We start from the raw sequence: 19,930 nt of genomic DNA, 5'->3' as shown, positions 1-19,930 counted from the left end.
GTTTGTCTTCATCGGTACTACAATTTAGCCAATAGTCAGCCAGATGACAAGTGTTTATTTCCTTCACAGAACATACTCACAATCGCTGCCTGCCAGGGAGTACGGCTCCCTAACGACAAACGTTTTGCATTAAAACTAGTGCCTGCCCATTCTGTTAAAGGCCAGCGTTCAGTGACTGTACAAGTGTATGCAAGTAGCCCAAATTTTCATTAATCAGGCTCGTTGGTCTAGGGGTATGATTCTCGCTTCGGGTGCGAGAGGTCCCGGGTTCAAATCCCGGACGAGCCCAGCAGTTTCAGAGCGATTCAGCCAGTTGGCTCATTCCTTTGCAGCACTGAGCCGAACTCAAAACTGTTGTGGTCTGCTCAAATCCTTGCTGCTGCTCGTGTTCATCTGTCCTATAACTTAGCCCAGATTTGATTTATTTATTTATTTAGAAAAGGGACAGAGTACATGAATCAACATTCATTAATGTAGGTGTACCCAAATTAGCCCCAAGGTTAGGTTTCATCGGTAGTGCCTTTGCCAGATGTTATTAGGCCTAAAACTAGAGAAAAGGGTAAAACATTACAACAATAATACAACCAGAACTTGTAAACAACTCTGTAAAATACAATTAAAGATATACAAACAGACGATATATATATACACAATAAAAAAAGAAAGATATATCAAAAAATAATCAAAAAAAGATTTGGTATGAGTTAAATAATACTAATTAAAATGTATATTATTGTACTATTTACTAATTACTAACTGTAATTCAGCCAGATGGCAAGTGTTTATTTCCTTGGCAGAACGTACTCAGAATCGCTGCATGCCAGGGAGTACGGCTCCCTAACGACAAACGCTTTCTATTAAAACTAGTGCCTGCTCATTCTGTTAGAAGCCAGGGTTCGGCGACTGTACAAGTGTACGCACGTAGTCTGAGACTTCACCCGCCAGGCTCGTTGGTCTAGGGGTATGATTCTCGCTTAGGGTGCGAGAGGTCCCGGGTTCAAATCCCGGACGAGCCCTCTCACCTTTAGTATGAGTTCAAGGGTTCTCTGACTCTTTTTGCTGTTGCTGCTTTTCTCTATCAACCACTTCATATCTGGCCATTTTACTGCAAGCCACATAGTACTTGACGTCACGTTCTGCAGCATCAGAGGCTGATGCATCGGCCAAATTGAAGTTTTTGCAGGCCTGTAGATGCCGTAGTGGGATTCAAACCATTTTATATCGCTCCTAATTGAATTACCGTGGCTCTTTTGCAGAAACGCTAAGCACAGGTATACTTGTTGCTCTGTGGAGTTTCTTTGAACAAATTATCATTGACTTTTTGCAGCATTTTGTGCCTCTCTGCTTTCGTACGCAAAGCCTTCGTTGTAGGTCTGGTGCAACAGTAAAAAGCGGCCTTTTCCCATTAAGCCACTGGGCCTCTTGCGCAGGTTGCTTTGTGTAATTTCAGCCTGATAGGGCACATGCACGGGCAGGACAGAACAGAGTGACGCACACAAAAACCCAGCACAGCTATCAGAAGTTTGTCTGTTCTATGCTAATTCAGATCTTGCGGTCACAGGCTTGCTTTGAACAAACCATCCTTGAATTTGTCGAACGGCCACCTTAAATGTAGCCCATTAATGACGACCCAGGTGGGACTTGAACCCACAATCTCCAGCTCCGGAGGCTGATGCCTTATCCATTAGGCCACTGGGCCTTGTCTGCTAAGCTTTGCCTTTGATCTGTAATATGACTTCAAGTGGTTTCTGCTGCTCAAACAACTACACTTTGGTATTTCGACGCCAGGTCGGGTTCCGTTTGTGGCGCCCCCCCGAAAGATTTGCTTTCGACGAGGCTCGTTGGTCTAGGGGTATGATTCTCGCTTTGGGTGCGAGAGGTCCCGGGTTCAAATCCCGGACGAGCCCAGCAACTTCGGAACAAGCAGCCAGCTGGCTCCATCCTTTTGCAGCACTGAGCCAAACTCAAAACTGTCGTGGTTTTGAAATCCTTACTGCTGCTTGAGTTCTCATCTGTACTACAACAGAGCCAAGATTCAGCCAGATGACAAGCGGTAATTTCCTTGCACAGAACGTACTCTGAATCGCTGCCTGCCAGGGAGTGCGGCTTCCTAACGACAAACGCTTTCTATTAAAACTAGTGCCCGCCCATTCTGTTAGAGGCCAGCGTTCGGCGACTGTACAAGTGTACGCAAGTAGCCCGATGCCTTTAGCAGCTAGGCTCGTTGGTCTAGGGGTATGATTCTCGCTTTGGGTGCGAGAGGTCCTGGGTTTAAATCCCGGACGAACCCAGCAGTCTCAGCAGGAGCAACCTGTTGGCTCCGTCCTTTGGAGCGCTGAGCCAAACTCAAAACTGCTGTGCTTTTGAAATCCTTAAGGCTGTTTGTCTTCATCGGTACTACAATTTAGCCAATAGTCAGCCAGATGACAAGTGTTTATTTCCTTCACAGAACATACTCACAATCGCTGCCTGCCAGGGAGTACGGCTCCCTAACGACAAACGTTTTGCATTAAAACTAGTGCCTGCCCATTCTGTTAAAGGCCAGCGTTCAGTGACTGTACAAGTGTATGCAAGTAGCCCAAATTTTCATTAATCAGGCTCGTTGGTCTAGGGGTATGATTCTCGCTTCGGGTGCGAGAGGTCCCGGGTTCAAATCCTGGACGAGCCCAGCAGTTTCAGAGCGATTCAGCCAGTTGGCTCATTCCTTTGCAGCACTGAGCCGAACTCAAAACTGTTGTGGTCTGCTCAAATCCTTGCTGCTGCTCGTGGTCATCTGTCCTATAACTTAGCCCAGATTTGATTTATTTATTTATTTAGAAAAGGGACAGAGTACATGAATCAACATTCATTAATGTAGGTGTACCCAAATTAGCCCCAAGGTTAGGTTTCATCGGTAGTGCCTTTGCCAGATGTTATTAGGCCTAAAACTAGAGAAAAGGGTAAAACATTACAACAATAATACAACCAGAACTTGTAAACAACTCTGTAAAATACAATTAAAGATATACAAACAGACGATATATATATACACAATAAAAAAAGAAAGATATATCAAAAAATAATCAAAAAAAGATTTGGTATGAGTTAAATAATACTAATTAAAATGTATATTATTGTACTATTTACTAATTACTAACTGTAATTAGTAAAGCCACTGGGCCTCTTGCGCAGGGTGCTTTGTGTAATTTCAGCCTGATAGGGCACATGCACGGGCAGGACAGAACAGAGTGACGCACACAAAAACCCAGCACAGCTATCAGAAGTTTGTCTGTTCTATGCTAATTCAGATCTTGCGGTCACAGGCTTGCTTTGAACAAACCATCCTTGAATTTGTCGAACGGCCACCTTAAATGTAGCCCATTAAAGACGACCCAGGTGGGACTTGAACCCACAATCTCCAGCTCCGGAGGCTGATGCCTTATCCATTAGGCCACTGGGCCTTGTCTGCTAAGCTTTGCCTTTGATCTGTAATATGACTTCAAGTGGTTTCTGCTGCTCAAACAACTACACTTTGGTATCTCGACGCCAGGTCGGGTTCCGTTTGTGGCGCCCCCCCGAAAGATTTGCTTTCGACGAGGCTCGTTGGTCTAGGGGTATGATTCTCGCTTTGGGTGCGAGAGGTCCCGGGTTCAAATCCCGGACGAGCCCAGCAGCTTCGGAACAAGCAGCCAGTTGGCTCCATCCTTTTGCAGCACTGAGCCAAACTCAAAACTGTCGTGGTTTTGAAATCCTTACTGCTGCTTGAGTTCTCATCTGTACTACAACAGAGCCAAGATTCAGCCAGATGACAAGCGGTTATTTCCTTGCACAGAACGTACTCTGAATCGCTGCCTGCCAGGGAGTGCGGCTTCCTAACGACAAACGCTTTCTATTAAAACTAGTGCCCGCCCATTCTGTTAGAGGCCAGCGTTCGGCGACTGTACAAGTGTACGCAAGTAGCCCGATGCCTTTAGCAGCCAGGCTCGTTGGTCTAGGGGTATGATTCTCGCTTTGGGTGCGAGAGGTCCCGGGTTTAAATCCCGGACGAGCCCAGCAGTCTCAGCAGGAGCAGCCTGTTGGCTCCGTCCTTTGGAGCGCTGAGCCAAACTCAAAACTGCTGTGCTTTTGAAATCCTTAAGGCTGTTTGTCTTCATCGGTACTACAATTTAGCCAAAAGTCAGCCAGATGACAAGTGTTTATTTCCTTCACAGAACATACTCACAATCGCTGCCTGCCAGGGAGTACGGCTCCCTAACGACAAACGTTTTGCATTAAAACTAGTGCCTGCCCATTCTGTTAAAGGCCAGCGTTCAGTGACTGTACAAGTGTATGCAAGTAGCCCAAATCTTCATTAATCAGGCTCGTTGGTCTAGGGGTATGATTCTCGCTTCGGGTGCGAGAGGTCCCGGGTTCAAATCCCGGACGAGCCCAGCAGTTTCAGAGCGATTCAGCCAGTTGGCTCATTCCTTTGCAGCACTGAGCCGAACTCAAAACTGTTGTGGTCTGCTCAAATCCTTGCTGCTGCTCGTGTTCATCTGTCCTATAACTTAGCCCAGATTTGATTTATTTATTTATTTAGAAAAGGGACAGAGTACATGAATCAACATTCATTAATGTAGGTGTACCCAAATTAGCCCCAAGGTTAGGTTTCATCGGTAGTGCCTTTGCCAGATGTTATTAGGCCTAAAACTAGAGAAAAGGGTAAAACATTACAACAATAATACAACCAGAACTTGTAAACAACTCTGTAAAATACAATTAAAGATATACAAACAGACGATATATATATACACAATAAAAAAAGAAAGATATATAAAAAAATAATCAAAAAAAGATTTGGTATGAGTTAAATAATACTAATTAAAATGTATATTACTGCACTATTTACTAATTACTAACTGTAATTCAGCCAGATAGCAAGTGTTTATTTCCTTGGCAGAACGTACTCAGAATCGCTGCATGCCAGGGAGTACGGCTCCCTAACGACAAACGCTTTCTATTAAAACTAGTGCCTGCTCATTCTGTTAGAAGCCAGGGTTCGGCGACTGTACAAGTGTACGCACGTAGTCTGAGACTTCACCCGCCAGGCTCGTTGGTCTAGGGGTATGATTCTCGCTTAGGGTGCGAGAGGTCCCGGGTTCAAATCCCGGACGAGCCCTCTCACCTTTAGTATGAGTTCAAGGGTTCTCTGACTCTTTTTGCTGTTGCTGCTTTTCTCTATCAACCACTTCATATCTGGCCATTTTACTGCAAGCCACATAGTACTTGACGTCACGTTCTGCAGCATCAGAGGCTGATGCATCGGCCAAATTGAAGTTTTTGCAGGCCTGTAGATGCCGTAGTGGGATTCAAACCATTTTATATCGCTCCTAATTGAATTACCGTGGCTCTTTTGCAGAAACGCTAAGCACAGGTATACTTGTTGCTCTGTGGAGTTTCTTTGAACAAATTATCATTGACTTTTTGCAGCATTTTGTGCCTCTCTGCTTTCGTACGCAAAGCCTTCGTTGTAGGTCTGGTGCAACAGCAAAAAGCGGCCTTTTCCCATTAAGCCACTGGGCCTCTTGCGCAGGTTGCTTTGTGTAATTTCAGCCTGATAGGGCACATGCACGGGCAGGACAGAACAGAGTGACGCACACAAAAACCCAGCACAGCTATCAGAAGTTTGTCTGTTCTATGCTAATTCAGATCTTGCGGTCATCATGGCTACAGGCTTGCTTTGAACAAACCATCCTTGAATTTGTCGAACGGCCACCTTAAATGTAGCCCATTAATGACGACCCAGGTGGGACTTGAACCCACAATCTCCAGCTCCGGAGGCTGATGCCTTATCCATTAGGCCACTGGGCCTTGTCTGCTAAGCTTTGCCTTTGATCTGTAATATGACTTCAAGTGGTTTCTGCTGCTCAAACAACTACACTTTGGTATCTCGACGCCAGGTCGGGTTCCGTTTGTGGCGCCCCCCCGAAAGATTTGCTTTCGACGAGGCTCGTTGGTCTAGGGGTATGATTCTCGCTTTGGGTGCGAGAGGTCCCGGGTTCAAATCCCGGACGAGCCCAGCAACTTCGGAACAAGCAGCCAGCTGGCTCCATCCTTTTGCAGCACTGAGCCAAACTCAAAACTGTCGTGGTTTTGAAATCCTTACTGCTGCTTGAGTTCTCATCTGTACTACAACAGAGCCAAGATTCAGCCAGATGACAAGCGGTAATTTCCTTGCACAGAACGTACTCTGAATCGCTGCCTGCCAGGGAGTGCGGCTTCCTAACGACAAACGCTTTCTATTAAAACTAGTGCCCGCCCATTCTGTTAGAGGCCAGCGTTCGGCGACTGTACAAGTGTACGCAAGTAGCCCGATGCCTTTAGCAGCCAGGCTCGTTGGTCTAGGGGTATGATTCTCGCTTTGGGTGCGAGAGGTCCCGGGTTTAAATCCCGGACGAGCCCAGCAGTCTCAGCAGGAGCAGCCTGTTGGCTCCGTCCTTTGGAGCGCTGAGCCAAACTCAAAACTGCTGTGCTTTTGAAATCCTTAAGGCTGTTTGTCTTCATCGGTACTACAATTTAGCCAAAAGTCAGCCAGATGACAAGTGTTTATTTCCTTCACAGAACATACTCACAATCGCTGCCTGCCAGGGAGTACGGCTCCCTAACGACAAACGTTTTGCATTAAAACTAGTGCCTGCCCATTCTGTTAAAGGCCAGCGTTCAGTGACTGTACAAGTGTATGCAAGTAGCCCAAATTTTCATTAATCAGGCTCGTTGGTCTAGGGGTATGATTCTCGCTTCGGGTGCGAGAGGTCCCGGGTTCAAATCCCGGACGAGCCCAGCAGTTTCAGAGCGATTCAGCCAGTTGGCTCATTCCTTTGCAGCACTGAGCCGAACTCAAAACTGTTGTGGTCTGCTCAAATCCTTGCTGCTGCTCGTGGTCATCTGTCCTATAACTTAGCCCAGATTTGATTTATTTATTTATTTAGAAAAGGGACAGAGTACATGAATCAACATTCATTAATGTAGGTGTACCCAAATTAGCCCCAAGGTTAGGTTTCATCGGTAGTGCCTTTGCCAGATGTTATTAGGCCTAAAACTAGAGAAAAGGGTAAAACATTACAACAATAATACAACCAGAACTTGTAAACAACTCTGTAAAATACAATTAAAGATATACAAACAGACGATATATATATACACAATAAAAAAAGAAAGATATATAAAAAAATAATCAAAAAAAGATTTGGTATGAGTTAAATAATACTAATTAAAATGTATATCATTGTACTATTTACTAATTACTAACTGTAATTCAGCCAGATGGCAAGTGTTTATTTCCTTGGCAGAACGTACTCAGAATCGCTGCATGCCAGGGAGTACGGCTCCCTAACGACAAACGCTTTCTATTAAAACTAGTGCCTGCTCATTCTGTTAGAAGCCAGGGTTCGGCGACTGTACAAGTGTACGCACGTAGTCTGAGACTTCATCAGCCAGGCTCGTTGGTCTAGGGGTATGATTCTCGCTTAGGGTGCGACAGGTCCAGGGTTCAAATCCCGGACGAGCCCTCTCACCTTTAGTATGAGTTCAAGGGTTCTCTGACTCTTTTTGCTGTTGCTGCTTTTCTCTATCAACCACTTCATATCTGGCCATTTTACTGCAAGCCACATAGTACTTGACGTCACGTTCTGCAGCATCAGAGGCTGATGCATCGGCCAAATTGAAGTTTTTGCAGGCCTGTAGATGCCGTAGTGGGATTCAAACCATTTTATATCGCTCCTAATTGAATTACCGTGGCTCTTTTGCAGAAACGCTAAGCACAGGTATACTTGTTGCTCTGTGGAGTTTCTTTGAACAAATTATCATTGACTTTTTGCAGCATTTTGTGCCTCTCTGCTTTCGTACGCAAAGCCTTCGTTGTAGGTCTGGTGCAACAGCAAAAAGCGGCCTTTTCCCATTAAGCCACTGGGCCTCTTGCGCAGGTTGCTTTGTGTAATTTCAGCCTGATAGGGCACATGCACGGGCAGGACAGAACAGAGTGACGCACACAAAAACCCAGCACAGCTATCAGAAGTTTGTCTGTTCTATGCTAATTCAGATCTTGCGGTCATCATGGCTACAGGCTTGCTTTGAACAAACCATCCTTGAATTTGTCGAACGGCCACCTTAAATGTAGCCCATTAATGACTTGAACCCACAATCTCCAGCTCCGGAGGCTGATGCCTTATCCATTAGGCCACTGGGCCTTGTCTGCTAAGCTTTGCCTTTGATCTGTAATATGACTTCAAGTGGTTTCTGCTGCTCAAACAACTACACTTTGGTATCTCGACGCCAGGTCGGGTTCCGTTTGTGGCGCCCCCCCGAAAGATTTGCTTTCGACGAGGCTCGTTGGTCTAGGGGTATGATTCTCGCTTTGGGTGCGAGAGGTCCCGGGTTCAAATCCCGGACGAGCCCAGCAACTTCGGAACAAGCAGCCAGCTGGCTCCATCCTTTTGCAGCACTGAGCCAAACTCAAAACTGTCGTGGTTTTGAAATCCTTACTGCTGCTTGAGTTCTCATCTGTACTACAACAGAGCCAAGATTCAGCCAGATGACAAGCGGTAATTTCCTTGCACAGAACGTACTCTGAATCGCTGCCTGCCAGGGAGTGCGGCTTCCTAACGACAAACGCTTTCTATTAAAACTAGTGCCCGCCCATTCTGTTAGAGGCCAGCGTTCGGCGACTGTACAAGTGTACGCAAGTAGCCCGATGCCTTTAGCAGCCAGGCTCGTTGGTCTAGGGGTATGATTCTCGCTTTGGGTGCGAGAGGTCCCGGGTTTAAATCCCGGACGAGCCCAGCAGTCTCAGCAGGAGCAACCTGTTGGCTCCGTCCTTTGGAGCGCTGAGCCAAACTCAAAACTGCTGTGCTTTTGAAATCCTTAAGGCTGTTTGTCTTCATCGGTACTACAATTTAGCCAATAGTCAGCCAGATGACAAGTGTTTATTTCCTTCACAGAACATACTCACAATCGCTGCCTGCCAGGGAGTACGGCTCCCTAACGACAAACGTTTTGCATTAAAACTAGTGCCTGCCCATTCTGTTAAAGGCCAGCGTTCAGTGACTGTACAAGTGTATGCAAGTAGCCCAAATTTTCATTAATCAGGCTCGTTGGTCTAGGGGTATGATTCTCGCTTCGGGTGCGAGAGGTCCCGGGTTCAAATCCCGGACGAGCCCAGCAGTTTCAGAGCGATTCAGCCAGTTGGCTCATTCCTTTGCAGCACTGAGCCGAACTCAAAACTGTTGTGGTCTGCTCAAATCCTTGCTGCTGCTCGTGTTCATCTGTCCTATAACTTAGCCCAGATTTGATTTATTTATTTATTTAGAAAAGGGACAGAGTACATGAATCAACATTCATTAATGTAGGTGTACCCAAATTAGCCCCAAGGTTAGGTTTCATCGGTAGTGCCTTTGCCAGATGTTATTAGGCCTAAAACTAGAGAAAAGGGTAAAACATTACAACAATAATACAACCAGAACTTGTAAACAACTCTGTAAAATACAATTAAAGATATACAAACAGACGATATATATATACACAATAAAAAAAGAAAGATATATCAAAAAATAATCAAAAAAAGATTTGGTATGAGTTAAATAATACTAATTAAAATGTATATTATTGTACTATTTACTAATTACTAACTGTAATTCAGCCAGATGGCAAGTGTTTATTTCCTTGGCAGAACGTACTCAGAATCGCTGCATGCCAGGGAGTACGGCTCCCTAACGACAAACGCTTTCTATTAAAACTAGTGCCTGCTCATTCTGTTAGAAGCCAGGGTTCGGCGACTGTACAAGTGTACGCACGTAGTCTGAGACTTCACCCGCCAGGCTCGTTGGTCTAGGGGTATGATTCTCGCTTAGGGTGCGAGAGGTCCCGGGTTCAAATCCCGGACGAGCCCTCTCACCTTTAGTATGAGTTCAAGGGTTCTCTGACTCTTTTTGCTGTTGCTGCTTTTCTCTATCAACCACTTCATATCTGGCCATTTTACTGCAAGCCACATAGTACTTGACGTCACGTTCTGCAGCATCAGAGGCTGATGCATCGGCCAAATTGAAGTTTTTGCAGGCCTGTAGATGCCGTAGTGGGATTCAAACCATTTTATATCGCTCCTAATTGAATTACCGTGGCTCTTTTGCAGAAACGCTAAGCACAGGTATACTTGTTGCTCTGTGGAGTTTCTTTGAACAAATTATCATTGACTTTTTGCAGCATTTTGTGCCTCTCTGCTTTCGTACGCAAAGCCTTCGTTGTAGGTCTGGTGCAACAGCAAAAAGCGGCCTTTTCCCATTAAGCCACTGGGCCTCTTGCGCAGGGTGCTTTGTGTAATTTCAGCCTGATAGGGCACATGCACGGGCAGGACAGAACAGAGTGACGCACACAAAAACCCAGCACAGCTATCAGAAGTTTGTCTGTTCTATGTTAATTCAGATCTTGCGGTCATCATGGCTACAGGCTTGCTTTGAACAAACCATCCTTGAATTTGTCGAACGGCCACCTTAAATGTAGCCCATTAAAGACGACCCAGGTGGGACTTGAACCCACAATCTCCAGCTCCGGAGGCTGATGCCTTATCCATTAGGCCACTGGGCCTTGTCTGCTAAGCTTTGCCTTTGATCTGTAATATGACTTCAAGTGGTTTCTGCTGCTCAAACAACTACACTTTGGTATCTCGACGCCAGGTCGGGTTCCGTTTGTGGCGCCCGCCGAAAGATTTGCTTTCGACGAGGCTCGTTGGTCTAGGGGTATGATTCTCGCTTTGGGTGCGAGAGGTCCCGGGTTCAAATCCCGGACGAGCCCAGCAGCTTCGGAACAAGCAGCCAGTTGGCTCCATCCTTTTGCAGCACTGAGCCAAACTCAAAACTGTCGTGGTTTTGAAATCCTTACTGCTGCTTGAGTTCTCATCTGTACTACAACAGAGCCAAGATTCAGCCAGATGACAAGCGGTTATTTCCTTGCACAGAACGTACTCTGAATCGCTGCCTGCCAGGGAGTGCGGCTTCCTAACGACAAACGCTTTCTATTAAAACTAGTGCCCGCCCATTCTGTTAGAGGCCAGCGTTCGGCGACTGTACAAGTGTACGCAAGTAGCCCGATGCCTTTAGCAGCCAGGCTCGTTGGTCTAGGGGTATGATTCTCGCTTTGGGTGCGAGAGGTCCCGGGTTTAAATCCCGGACGAGCCCAGCAGTCTCAGCAGGAGCAGCCTGTTGGCTCCGTCCTTTGGAGCGCTGAGCCAAACTCAAAACTGCTGTGCTTTTGAAATCCTTAAGGCTGTTTGTCTTCATCGGTACTACAATTTAGCCAATAGTCAGCCAGATGACAAGTGTTTATTTCCTTCACAGAACATACTCACAATCGCTGCCTGCCAGGGAGTACGGCTCCCTAACGACAAACGTTTTGCATTAAAACTAGTGCCTGCCCATTCTGTTAAAGGCCAGCGTTCAGTGACTGTACAAGTGTATGCAAGTAGCCCAAATTTTCATTAATCAGGCTCGTTGGTCTAGGGGTATGATTCTCGCTTCGGGTGCGAGAGGTCCCGGGTTCAAATCCCGGACGAGCCCAGCAGTTTCAGAGTGATTCAGCCAGTTGGCTCATTCCTTTGCAGCACTGAGCCGAACTCAAAACTGTTGTGGTCTGCTCAAATCCTTGCTGCTGCTCGTGGTCATCTGTCCTATAACTTAGCCCAGATTTTATTTATTTATTTATTTAGAAAAGGGACAGAGTACATGAATCAACATTCATTAATGTAGGTGTACCCAAATTAGCCCCAAGGTTAGGTTTCATCGGTAGTGCCTTTGCCAGATGTTATTAGGCCTAAAACTAGAGAAAAGGGTAAAACATTACAACAATAATACAACCAGAACTTGTAAACAACTCTGTAAAATTCAATTAAAGATATACAAACAGACGATATATATATACACAATAAAAAAAGAAAGATATATCAAAAAATAATCAAAAAAAGATTTGGTATGAGTTAAATAATACTAATTAAAATGTATATTACTGTACTATTTACTAATTACTAACTGTAATTCAGCCAGATGGCAAGTGTTTATTTCCTTGGCAGAACGTACTCAGAATCGCTGCATGCCAGGGAGTACGGCTCCCTAACGACAAACGCTTTCTATTAAAACTAGTGCCTGCTCATTCTGTTAGAAGCCAGGGTTCGGCGACTGTACAAGTGTACGCACGTAGTCTGAGAGTTCATCAGCCAGGTTTGTTGGTCTAGGGGTATGATTCTCGCTTAGGGTGCGAGAGGTCCCGGGTTCAAATCCCGGATGAGCCCTCTCACCTTTAGTATGAGTTCAAGGGTTCTCTGACTCTTTTTGCTGTTGCTGCTTTTCTCTATCAACCACTTCATATCTGGCCATTTTACTGCAAGCCACATAGTACTTGACGTCACGTTCTGCAGCATCAGAGGCTGATGCACCGGCCAAATTGAAGTTTTTGCAGGCCTGTAGATGCCGTAGTGGGATTCAAACCATTTTATATCGCTCCTAATTGAATTACCGTGGCTCTTTTGCAGAAACGCTAAGCACAGGTATACTTGTTGCTCTGTGGAGTTTCTTTGAACAAATTATCATTGACTTTTTGCAGCATTTTGTGCCTCTCTGCTTTCGTACGCAAAGCCTTCGTTGTAGGTCTGGTGCAACAGCAAAAAGCGGCCTTTTCCCATTAAGCCACTGGGCCTCTTGCGCAGGTTCCTTTGTGTAATTTCAGCCTGATAGGGCACATGCACGGGCAGGACAGAACAGAGTGACGCACACAAAAACCCAGCACAGCTATCAGAAGTTTGTCTGTTCTATGCTAATTCAGATCTTGCGGTCATCATGGCTACAGGCTTGCTTTGAACAAACCATCCTTGAATTTGTCGAACGGCCACCTTAAATGTAGCCCATTAAAGACGACCCAGGTGGGACTTGAACCCACAATCTCCAGCTCCGGAGGCTGATGCCTTATCCATTAGGCCACTGGGCCTTGTCTGCTAAGCTTTGCCTTTGATCTGTAATATGACTTCAAGTGGTTTCTGCTGCTCAAACAACTACACTTTGGTATCTCGACGCCAGGTCGGGTTCCGTTTGTGGCGCCCCGCCGAAAGATTTGCTTTCGACGAGGCTCGTTGGTCTAGGGGTATGATTCTCGCTTTGGGTGCGAGAGGTCCCGGGTTCAAATCCCGGACGAGCCCAGCAACTTCGGAACAAGCAGCCAGCTGGCTCCATCCTTTTGCAGCACTGAGCCAAACTCAAAACTGTCGTGGTTTTGAAATCCTTACTGCTGCTTGAGTTCTCATCTGTACTACAACAGAGCCAAGATTCAGCCAGATGACAAGCGGTTATTTCCTTGCACAGAACGTACTCTGAATCGCTGCCTGCCAGGGAGTGCGGCTTCCTAACGACAAACGCTTTCTATTAAAACTAGTGCCCGCCCATTCTGTTAGAGGCCAGCGTTCGGCGACTGTACAAGTGTACGCAAGTAGCCCGATGCCTTTAGCAGCCAGGCTCGTTGGTCTAGGGGTATGATTCTCGCTTTGGGTGCGAGAGGTCCCGGGTTTAAATCCCGGACGAGCCCAGCAGTCTCAGCAGGAGCAGCCTGTTGGCTCCGTCCTTTGGAGCGCTGAGCCAAACTCAAAACTGCTGTGCTTTTGAAATCCTTAAGGCTGTTTGTCTTCATCGGTACTACAATTTAGCCAATAGTCAGCCAGATGACAAGTGTTTATTTCCTTCACAGAACATACTCACAATCGCTGCCTGCCAGGGAGTACGGCTCCCTAACGACAAACGTTTTGCATTAAAACTAGTGCCTGCCCATTCTGTTAAAGGCCAGCGTTCAGTGACTGTACAAGTGTATGCAAGTAGCCCAAATTTTCATTAATCAGGCTCGTTGGTCTAGGGGTATGATTCTCGCTTCGGGTGCGAGAGGTCCCGGGTTCAAATCCCGGACGAGCCCAGCAGTTTCAGAGTGATTCAGCCAGTTGGCTCATTCCTTTGCAGCACTGAGCCGAACTCAAAACTGCTGTGGTCTGCTCAAATCCTTGCTGCTGCTCGTGGTCATCTGTCCTATAACTTAGCCCAGATTTGATTTATTTATTTATTTAGAAAAGGGACAGAGTACATGAATCAACATTCATTAATGTAGGTGTACCCAAATTAGCCCCAAGGTTAGGTTTCATCGGTAGTGCCTTTGCCAGATGTTATTAGGCCTAAAACTAGAGAAAAGGGTAAAACATTACAACAATAATACAACCAGAACTTGTAAACAACTCTGTAAAATACAATTAAAGATATACAAACAGACGATATATATATACACAATAAAAAAAGAAAGATATATCAAAAAATAATCAAAAAAAGATTTGGTATGAGTTAAATAATACTAATTAAAATGTATATTACTGTACTATTTACTAATTACTAACTGTAATTCAGCCAGATGGCAAGTGTTTATTTCCTTGGCAGAACGTACTCAGAATCGCTGCATGCCAGGGAGTACGGCTCCCTAACGACAAACGCTTTCTATTAAAACTAGTGCCTGCTCATTCTGTTAGAAGCCAGGGTTCGGCGACTGTACAAGTGTACGCACGTAGTCTGAGACTTCATCAGCCAGGCTCGTTGGTCTAGGGGTATGATTCTCGCTTAGGGTGCGAGAGGTCCCGGGTTCAAATCCCGGACGAGCTCTCTCACCTTTAGTATGAGTTCAAGGGTTCTCTGACTCTTTTTGCTGTTGCTGCTTTTCTCTATCAACCACTTCATATCTGGCCATTTTACTGCAAGCCACATAGTACTTGACGTCACGTTCTGCAGCATCAGAGGCTGATGCATCGGCCAAATTGAAGTTTTTGCAGGCCTGTAGATGCCGTAGTGGGATTCAAACCATTTTATATCGCTCCTAATTGAATTACCGTGGCTCTTTTGCAGAAACGCTAAGCACAGGTATACTTGTTGCTCTGTGGAGTTTCTTTGAACAAATTATCATTGACTTTTTGCAGCATTTTGTGCCTCTCTGCTTTCGTACGCAAAGCCTTCGTTGTAGGTCTGGTGCAACAGCAAAAAGCGGCCTTTTCCCAGTAAGCCACTGGGCCTCTTGCGCAGGTTGCTTTGTGTAATTTCAGCCTGATAGGGCACATGCACGGGCAGGACAGAACAGAGTGACGCACACAAAAACCCAGCACAGCTATCAGAAGTTTGTCTGTTCTATGCTAATTCAGATCTTGCGGTCACAGGCTTGCTTTGAACAAACCATCCTTGAATTTGTCGAACGGCCTACTTAAATGTAGCCCATTAAAGACGACCCAGGTGGGACTTGAACCCACAATCTCCAGCTCCGGAGGCTGATGCCTTATTCATTAGGCCACTGGGCCTTGTCTGCTAAGCTTTGCCTTTGATCTGTAATATGACTTCAAGTGGTTTCTGCTGCTCAAACAACTACACTTTGGTATCTCGACGCCAGGTCGGGTTCCGTTTGTGGCGCCCCCCCGAAAGATTTGCTTTCGACGAGGCTCGTTGGTCTAGGGGTATGATTCTCGCTTTGGGTGCGAGAGGTCCCGGGTTCAAATCCCGGACGAGCCCAGCAGCTTCGGAACAAGCAGCCAGCTGGCTCCATCCTTTTGCAGCACTGAGCCAAACTCAAAACTGTCGTGGCTTTGAAATCCTTACTGCTGCTTGAGTTCTCATCTGTACTACAACAGAGCCAAGATTCAGCCAGATGACAAGCGGTTATTTCCTTGCACAGAACGTACTCTGAATCGCTGCCTGCCAGGGAGTGCGGCTTCCTAACGACAAACGCTTTCTATTAAAACTAGTGCCCGCCCATTCTGTTAGAGGCCAGCGTTCGGCGACTGTACAAGTGTACGCAAGTAGCCCGATGCCTTTAGCAGCCAGGCTCGTTGGTCTAGGGGTATGATTCTTGCTTTGGGTGCGAGAGGTCCCGGGTTTAAATCCCGGACGAGCCCAGCAGTCTCAGCAGGAGCAGCCTGTTGGCTCCGTCCTTTGGAGCGCTGAGCCAAACTCAAAACTGCTGTGCTATTGAAATCCTTAAGGCTGTTTGTCTTCATCGGTACTACAATTTAGCCAATAGTCAGCCAGATGACAAGTGTTTATTTCCTTCACAGAACATACTCACAATCGCTGCCTGCCAGGGAGTACGGCTCCCTAACGACAAACGTTTTGCATTAAAACTAGTGCCTGCCCATTCTGTTAAAGGCCAGCGTTCAGTGACTGTACAAGTGTATGCAAGTAGCCCAAATTTTCATTAATCAGGCTCGTTGGTCTAGGGGTATGATTCTCGCTTCGGGTGCGAGAGGTCCCGGGTTCAAATCCCGGACGAGCCCAGCAGTTTCAGAGTGATTCAGCCAGTTGGCTCATTCCTTTGCAGCACTGAGCCGAACTCAAAACTGTTGTGGTCTGCTCAAATCCTTGCTGCTGCTCGTGGTCATCTGTCCTATAACTTAGCCCAGATTTGATTTATTTATTTATTTAGAAAAGGGACAGAGTACATGAATCAACATTCATTAATGTAGGTGTACCCAAATTAGCCCCAAGGTTAGGTTTCATCGGTAGTGCCTTTGCCAGATGTTATTAGGCCTAAAACTAGAGAAAAGGGTAAAACATTACAACAATAATACAACCAGAACTTGTAAACAACTCTGTAAAATACAATTAAAGATATACAAACAGACGATATATATATACACAATAAAAAAAGAAAGATATATCAAAAAATAATCAAAAAAAGATTTGGTATGAGTTAAATAATACTAATTAAAATGTATATTATTGTACTATTTACTAATTACTAACTGTAATTCAGCCAGATGGCAAGTGTTTATTTCCTTGGCAGAACGTACTCAGAATCGCTGCATGCCAGGGAGTACGGCTCCCTAACGACAAACGCTTTCTATTAAAACTAGTGCCTGCTCATTCTGTTAGAAGCCAGGGTTCGGCGACTGTACAAGTGTACGCACGTAGTCTGAGACTTCATCAGCCAGGCTCGTTGGTCTAGGGGTATGATTCTCGCTTAGGGTGCGAGAGGTCCCGGGTTCAAATCCCGGATGAGCCCTCTCACCTTTAGTATGAGTTCAAGGGTTCTCTGACTCTTTTTGCTGTTGCTGCTTTTCTCTATCAACCACTTCATATCTGGCCATTTTACTGCAAGCCACATAGTACTTGACGTCACGTTCTGCAGCATCAGAGGCTGATGCATCGGCCAAATTGAAGTTTTTGCAGGCCTGTAGATGCCGTAGTGGGATTCAAACCATTTTATATCGCTCCTAATTGAATTACCGTGGCTCTTTTGCAGAAACGCTAAGCACAGGTATACTTGTTGCTCTGTGGAGTTTCTTTGAACAAATTATCATTGACTTTTTGCAGCATTTTGTGCCTCTCTGCTTTCGTACGCAAAGCCTTCGTTGTAGGTCTGGTGCAACAGCAAAAAGCGGCCTTTTCCCATTAAGCCACTGGGCCTCTTGCGCAGGTTGCTTTGTGTAATTTCAGCCTGATAGGGCACATGCACGGGCAGGACAGAACAGAGTGACGCACACAAAAACCCAGCACAGCTATCAGAAGTTTGTCTGTTCTATGCTAATTCAGATCTTGCGGTCATCATGGCTACAGGCTTGCTTTGAACAAACCATCCTTGAATTTGTCGAACGGCCACCTTAAATGTAGCCCATTAAAGACGACCCAGGTGGGACTTGAACCCACAATCTCCAGCTCCGGAGGCTGATGCCTTATTCATTAGGCCACTGGGCCTTGTCTGCTAAGCTTTGCCTTTGATCTGTAATATGACTTCAAGTGGTTTCTGCTGCTCAAACAACTACACTTTGGTATCTCGACGCCAGGTCGGGTTCCGTTTGTGGCGCCCCCCCGAAAGATTTGCTTTCGACGAGGCTCGTTGGTCTAGGGGTATGATTCTCGCTTTGGGTGCGAGAGGTCCCGGGTTCAAATCCCAGACGAGCCCAGCAGCTTCGGAACAAGCAGCCAGCTGGCTCCATCCTTTTGCAGCACTGAGCCAAACTCAAAACTGTCGTGGCTTTGAAATCCTTACTGCTGCTTGAGTTCTCATCTGTACTACAACAGAGCCAAGATTCAGCCAGATGACAAGCGGTTATTTCCTTGCACAGAACGTACTCTGAATCGCTGCCTGCCAGGGAGTGCGGCTTCCTAACGACAAACGCTTTCTATTAAAACTAGTGCCCGCCCATTCTGTTAGAGGCCAGCGTTCGGCGACTGTACAAGTGTACGCAAGTAGCCCGATGCCTTTAGCAGCCAGGCTCGTTGGTCTAGGGGTATGATTCTTGCTTTGGGTGCGAGAGGTCCCGGGTTTAAATCCCGGACGAGCCCAGCAGTCTCAGCAGGAGCAGCCTGTTGGCTCCGTCCTTTGGAGCGCTGAGCCAAACTCAAAACTGCTGTGCTATTGAAATCCTTAAGGCTGTTTGTCTTCATCGGTACTACAATTTAGCCAATAGTCAGCCAGATGACAAGTGTTTATTTCCTTCACAGAACATACTCACAATCGCTGCCTGCCAGGGAGTACGGCTCCCTAACGACAAACGTTTTGCATTAAAACTAGTGCCTGCCCATTCTGTTAAAGGCCAGCGTTCAGTGACTGTACAAGTGTATGCAAGTAGCCCAAATTTTCATTAATCAGGCTCGTTGGTCTAGGGGTATGATTCTCGCTTCGGGTGCGAGAGGTCCCGGGTTCAAATCCCGGACGAGCCCAGCAGTTTCAGAGTGATTCAGCCAGTTGGCTCATTCCTTTGCAGCACTGAGCCGAACTCAAAACTGTTGTGGTCTGCTCAAATCCTTGCTGCTGCTCGTGGTCATCTGTCCTATAACTTAGCCCAGATTTGATTTATTTATTTATTTAGAAAAGGGACAGAGTACATGAATCAACATTCATTAATGTAGGTGTACCCAAATTAGCCCCAAGGTTAGGTTTCATCGGTAGTGCCTTTGCCAGATGTTATTAGGCCTAAAACTAGAGAAAAGGGTAAAACATTACAACAATAATACAACCAGAACTTGTAAACAACTCTGTAAAATACAATTAAAGATATACAAACAGACGATATATATATACACAATAAAAAAAGAAAGATATATCAAAAAATAATCAAAAAAAGATTTGGTATGAGTTAAATAATACTAATTAAAATGTATATTATTGTACTATTTACTAATTACTAACTGTAATTCAGCCAGATGGCAAGTGTTTATTTCCTTGGCAGAACGTACTCAGAATCGCTGCATGCCAGGGAGTACGGCTCCCTAACGACAAACGCTTTCTATTAAAACTAGTGCCTGCTCATTCTGTTAGAAGCCAGGGTTCGGCGACTGTACAAGTGTACGCACGTAGTCTGAGACTTCATCAGCCAGGCTCGTTGGTCTAGGGGTATGATTCTCGCTTAGGGTGCGAGAGGTCCCGGGTTCAAATCCCGGATGAGCCCTCTCACCTTTAGTATGAGTTCAAGGGTTCTCTGACTCTTTTTGCTGTTGCTGCTTTTCTCTATCAACCACTTCATATCTGGCCATTTTACTGCAAGCCACATAGTACTTGACGTCACGTTCTGCAGCATCAGAGGCTGATGCATCGGCCAAATTGAAGTTTTTGCAGGCCTGTAGATGCCGTAGTGGGATTCAAACCATTTTATATCGCTCCTAATTGAATTACCGTGGCTCTTTTGCAGAAACGCTAAGCACAGGTATACTTGTTGCTCTGTGGAGTTTCTTTGAACAAATTATCATTGACTTTTTGCAGCATTTTGTGCCTCTCTGCTTTCGTACGCAAAGCCTTCGTTGTAGGTCTGGTGCAACAGCAAAAAGCGGCCTTTTCCCATTAAGCCACTGGGCCTCTTGCGCAGGTTGCTTTGTGTAATTTCAGCCTGATAGGGCACATGCACGGGCAGGACAGAACAGAGTGACGCACACAA

At 45.8% G+C, this 19,930-nt stretch overlaps 35 non-coding genes across 35 annotated transcripts; 28 read left to right on the top strand and 7 right to left on the bottom strand.

Moving 5' to 3' along the window:
* Positions 1-216: 216 nt before the first annotated feature.
* trnap-cgg (transfer RNA proline (anticodon CGG)) lies at positions 217-288 on the top strand. The gene has a single exon. It is a non-coding gene; the product is annotated as a tRNA-Pro (tRNA).
* Positions 289-944: 656 nt separating this feature from the next.
* On the top strand, positions 945-1,016 carry trnap-agg (transfer RNA proline (anticodon AGG)). Its single transcript has one exon. It is a non-coding gene; the product is annotated as a tRNA-Pro (tRNA).
* Positions 1,017-1,626: 610 nt separating this feature from the next.
* Positions 1,627-1,699, bottom strand: trnar-ccg (transfer RNA arginine (anticodon CCG)). Its single transcript has one exon. It is a non-coding gene; the product is annotated as a tRNA-Arg (tRNA).
* A 136-nt stretch (positions 1,700-1,835) lies between these two features.
* trnap-ugg (transfer RNA proline (anticodon UGG)) lies at positions 1,836-1,907 on the top strand. Its single transcript has one exon. It is a non-coding gene; the product is annotated as a tRNA-Pro (tRNA).
* A 689-nt stretch (positions 1,908-2,596) lies between these two features.
* On the top strand, positions 2,597-2,668 carry trnap-cgg (transfer RNA proline (anticodon CGG)). Its single transcript has one exon. It is a non-coding gene; the product is annotated as a tRNA-Pro (tRNA).
* Positions 2,669-3,367: 699 nt separating this feature from the next.
* trnar-ccg (transfer RNA arginine (anticodon CCG)) lies at positions 3,368-3,440 on the bottom strand. The gene has a single exon. It is a non-coding gene; the product is annotated as a tRNA-Arg (tRNA).
* Positions 3,441-3,576: 136 nt separating this feature from the next.
* On the top strand, positions 3,577-3,648 carry trnap-ugg (transfer RNA proline (anticodon UGG)). Its single transcript has one exon. It is a non-coding gene; the product is annotated as a tRNA-Pro (tRNA).
* Positions 3,649-3,959: 311 nt separating this feature from the next.
* Positions 3,960-4,031, top strand: trnap-ugg (transfer RNA proline (anticodon UGG)). Its single transcript has one exon. It is a non-coding gene; the product is annotated as a tRNA-Pro (tRNA).
* Positions 4,032-4,337: 306 nt separating this feature from the next.
* Positions 4,338-4,409, top strand: trnap-cgg (transfer RNA proline (anticodon CGG)). Its single transcript has one exon. It is a non-coding gene; the product is annotated as a tRNA-Pro (tRNA).
* A 656-nt stretch (positions 4,410-5,065) lies between these two features.
* trnap-agg (transfer RNA proline (anticodon AGG)) lies at positions 5,066-5,137 on the top strand. Its single transcript has one exon. It is a non-coding gene; the product is annotated as a tRNA-Pro (tRNA).
* A 619-nt stretch (positions 5,138-5,756) lies between these two features.
* trnar-ccg (transfer RNA arginine (anticodon CCG)) lies at positions 5,757-5,829 on the bottom strand. The gene has a single exon. It is a non-coding gene; the product is annotated as a tRNA-Arg (tRNA).
* A 136-nt stretch (positions 5,830-5,965) lies between these two features.
* trnap-ugg (transfer RNA proline (anticodon UGG)) lies at positions 5,966-6,037 on the top strand. Its single transcript has one exon. It is a non-coding gene; the product is annotated as a tRNA-Pro (tRNA).
* Positions 6,038-6,348: 311 nt separating this feature from the next.
* trnap-ugg (transfer RNA proline (anticodon UGG)) lies at positions 6,349-6,420 on the top strand. Its single transcript has one exon. It is a non-coding gene; the product is annotated as a tRNA-Pro (tRNA).
* Positions 6,421-6,726: 306 nt separating this feature from the next.
* On the top strand, positions 6,727-6,798 carry trnap-cgg (transfer RNA proline (anticodon CGG)). The gene has a single exon. It is a non-coding gene; the product is annotated as a tRNA-Pro (tRNA).
* Positions 6,799-8,340: 1,542 nt separating this feature from the next.
* trnap-ugg (transfer RNA proline (anticodon UGG)) lies at positions 8,341-8,412 on the top strand. The gene has a single exon. It is a non-coding gene; the product is annotated as a tRNA-Pro (tRNA).
* A 311-nt stretch (positions 8,413-8,723) lies between these two features.
* trnap-ugg (transfer RNA proline (anticodon UGG)) lies at positions 8,724-8,795 on the top strand. The gene has a single exon. It is a non-coding gene; the product is annotated as a tRNA-Pro (tRNA).
* Positions 8,796-9,101: 306 nt separating this feature from the next.
* On the top strand, positions 9,102-9,173 carry trnap-cgg (transfer RNA proline (anticodon CGG)). The gene has a single exon. It is a non-coding gene; the product is annotated as a tRNA-Pro (tRNA).
* A 656-nt stretch (positions 9,174-9,829) lies between these two features.
* Positions 9,830-9,901, top strand: trnap-agg (transfer RNA proline (anticodon AGG)). The gene has a single exon. It is a non-coding gene; the product is annotated as a tRNA-Pro (tRNA).
* Positions 9,902-10,520: 619 nt separating this feature from the next.
* On the bottom strand, positions 10,521-10,593 carry trnar-ccg (transfer RNA arginine (anticodon CCG)). The gene has a single exon. It is a non-coding gene; the product is annotated as a tRNA-Arg (tRNA).
* Positions 10,594-10,728: 135 nt separating this feature from the next.
* trnap-ugg (transfer RNA proline (anticodon UGG)) lies at positions 10,729-10,800 on the top strand. The gene has a single exon. It is a non-coding gene; the product is annotated as a tRNA-Pro (tRNA).
* Positions 10,801-11,111: 311 nt separating this feature from the next.
* trnap-ugg (transfer RNA proline (anticodon UGG)) lies at positions 11,112-11,183 on the top strand. The gene has a single exon. It is a non-coding gene; the product is annotated as a tRNA-Pro (tRNA).
* A 306-nt stretch (positions 11,184-11,489) lies between these two features.
* On the top strand, positions 11,490-11,561 carry trnap-cgg (transfer RNA proline (anticodon CGG)). Its single transcript has one exon. It is a non-coding gene; the product is annotated as a tRNA-Pro (tRNA).
* A 1,347-nt stretch (positions 11,562-12,908) lies between these two features.
* trnar-ccg (transfer RNA arginine (anticodon CCG)) lies at positions 12,909-12,981 on the bottom strand. Its single transcript has one exon. It is a non-coding gene; the product is annotated as a tRNA-Arg (tRNA).
* A 136-nt stretch (positions 12,982-13,117) lies between these two features.
* Positions 13,118-13,189, top strand: trnap-ugg (transfer RNA proline (anticodon UGG)). The gene has a single exon. It is a non-coding gene; the product is annotated as a tRNA-Pro (tRNA).
* A 311-nt stretch (positions 13,190-13,500) lies between these two features.
* Positions 13,501-13,572, top strand: trnap-ugg (transfer RNA proline (anticodon UGG)). Its single transcript has one exon. It is a non-coding gene; the product is annotated as a tRNA-Pro (tRNA).
* Positions 13,573-13,878: 306 nt separating this feature from the next.
* On the top strand, positions 13,879-13,950 carry trnap-cgg (transfer RNA proline (anticodon CGG)). Its single transcript has one exon. It is a non-coding gene; the product is annotated as a tRNA-Pro (tRNA).
* A 1,338-nt stretch (positions 13,951-15,288) lies between these two features.
* Positions 15,289-15,361, bottom strand: trnar-ccg (transfer RNA arginine (anticodon CCG)). The gene has a single exon. It is a non-coding gene; the product is annotated as a tRNA-Arg (tRNA).
* Positions 15,362-15,497: 136 nt separating this feature from the next.
* On the top strand, positions 15,498-15,569 carry trnap-ugg (transfer RNA proline (anticodon UGG)). The gene has a single exon. It is a non-coding gene; the product is annotated as a tRNA-Pro (tRNA).
* A 311-nt stretch (positions 15,570-15,880) lies between these two features.
* Positions 15,881-15,952, top strand: trnap-ugg (transfer RNA proline (anticodon UGG)). The gene has a single exon. It is a non-coding gene; the product is annotated as a tRNA-Pro (tRNA).
* A 306-nt stretch (positions 15,953-16,258) lies between these two features.
* trnap-cgg (transfer RNA proline (anticodon CGG)) lies at positions 16,259-16,330 on the top strand. Its single transcript has one exon. It is a non-coding gene; the product is annotated as a tRNA-Pro (tRNA).
* Positions 16,331-17,677: 1,347 nt separating this feature from the next.
* trnar-ccg (transfer RNA arginine (anticodon CCG)) lies at positions 17,678-17,750 on the bottom strand. Its single transcript has one exon. It is a non-coding gene; the product is annotated as a tRNA-Arg (tRNA).
* Positions 17,751-17,886: 136 nt separating this feature from the next.
* On the top strand, positions 17,887-17,958 carry trnap-ugg (transfer RNA proline (anticodon UGG)). Its single transcript has one exon. It is a non-coding gene; the product is annotated as a tRNA-Pro (tRNA).
* A 311-nt stretch (positions 17,959-18,269) lies between these two features.
* Positions 18,270-18,341, top strand: trnap-ugg (transfer RNA proline (anticodon UGG)). Its single transcript has one exon. It is a non-coding gene; the product is annotated as a tRNA-Pro (tRNA).
* A 306-nt stretch (positions 18,342-18,647) lies between these two features.
* Positions 18,648-18,719, top strand: trnap-cgg (transfer RNA proline (anticodon CGG)). Its single transcript has one exon. It is a non-coding gene; the product is annotated as a tRNA-Pro (tRNA).
* Positions 18,720-19,375: 656 nt separating this feature from the next.
* On the top strand, positions 19,376-19,447 carry trnap-agg (transfer RNA proline (anticodon AGG)). The gene has a single exon. It is a non-coding gene; the product is annotated as a tRNA-Pro (tRNA).
* Positions 19,448-19,930: the final 483 nt, after the last annotated feature.

Source organism: Rhinichthys klamathensis, unplaced genomic scaffold (assembly GCF_029890125.1).
Source record: "Rhinichthys klamathensis goyatoka isolate OS25496 unplaced genomic scaffold, OSU_Roscu_1.1 h1tg000223l_1, whole genome shotgun sequence".
NCBI classification, from domain to species: domain Eukaryota; kingdom Metazoa; phylum Chordata; class Actinopteri; order Cypriniformes; family Leuciscidae; genus Rhinichthys; species Rhinichthys klamathensis.
This window is presented reverse-complemented; position numbering and strand designations above follow the sequence as displayed.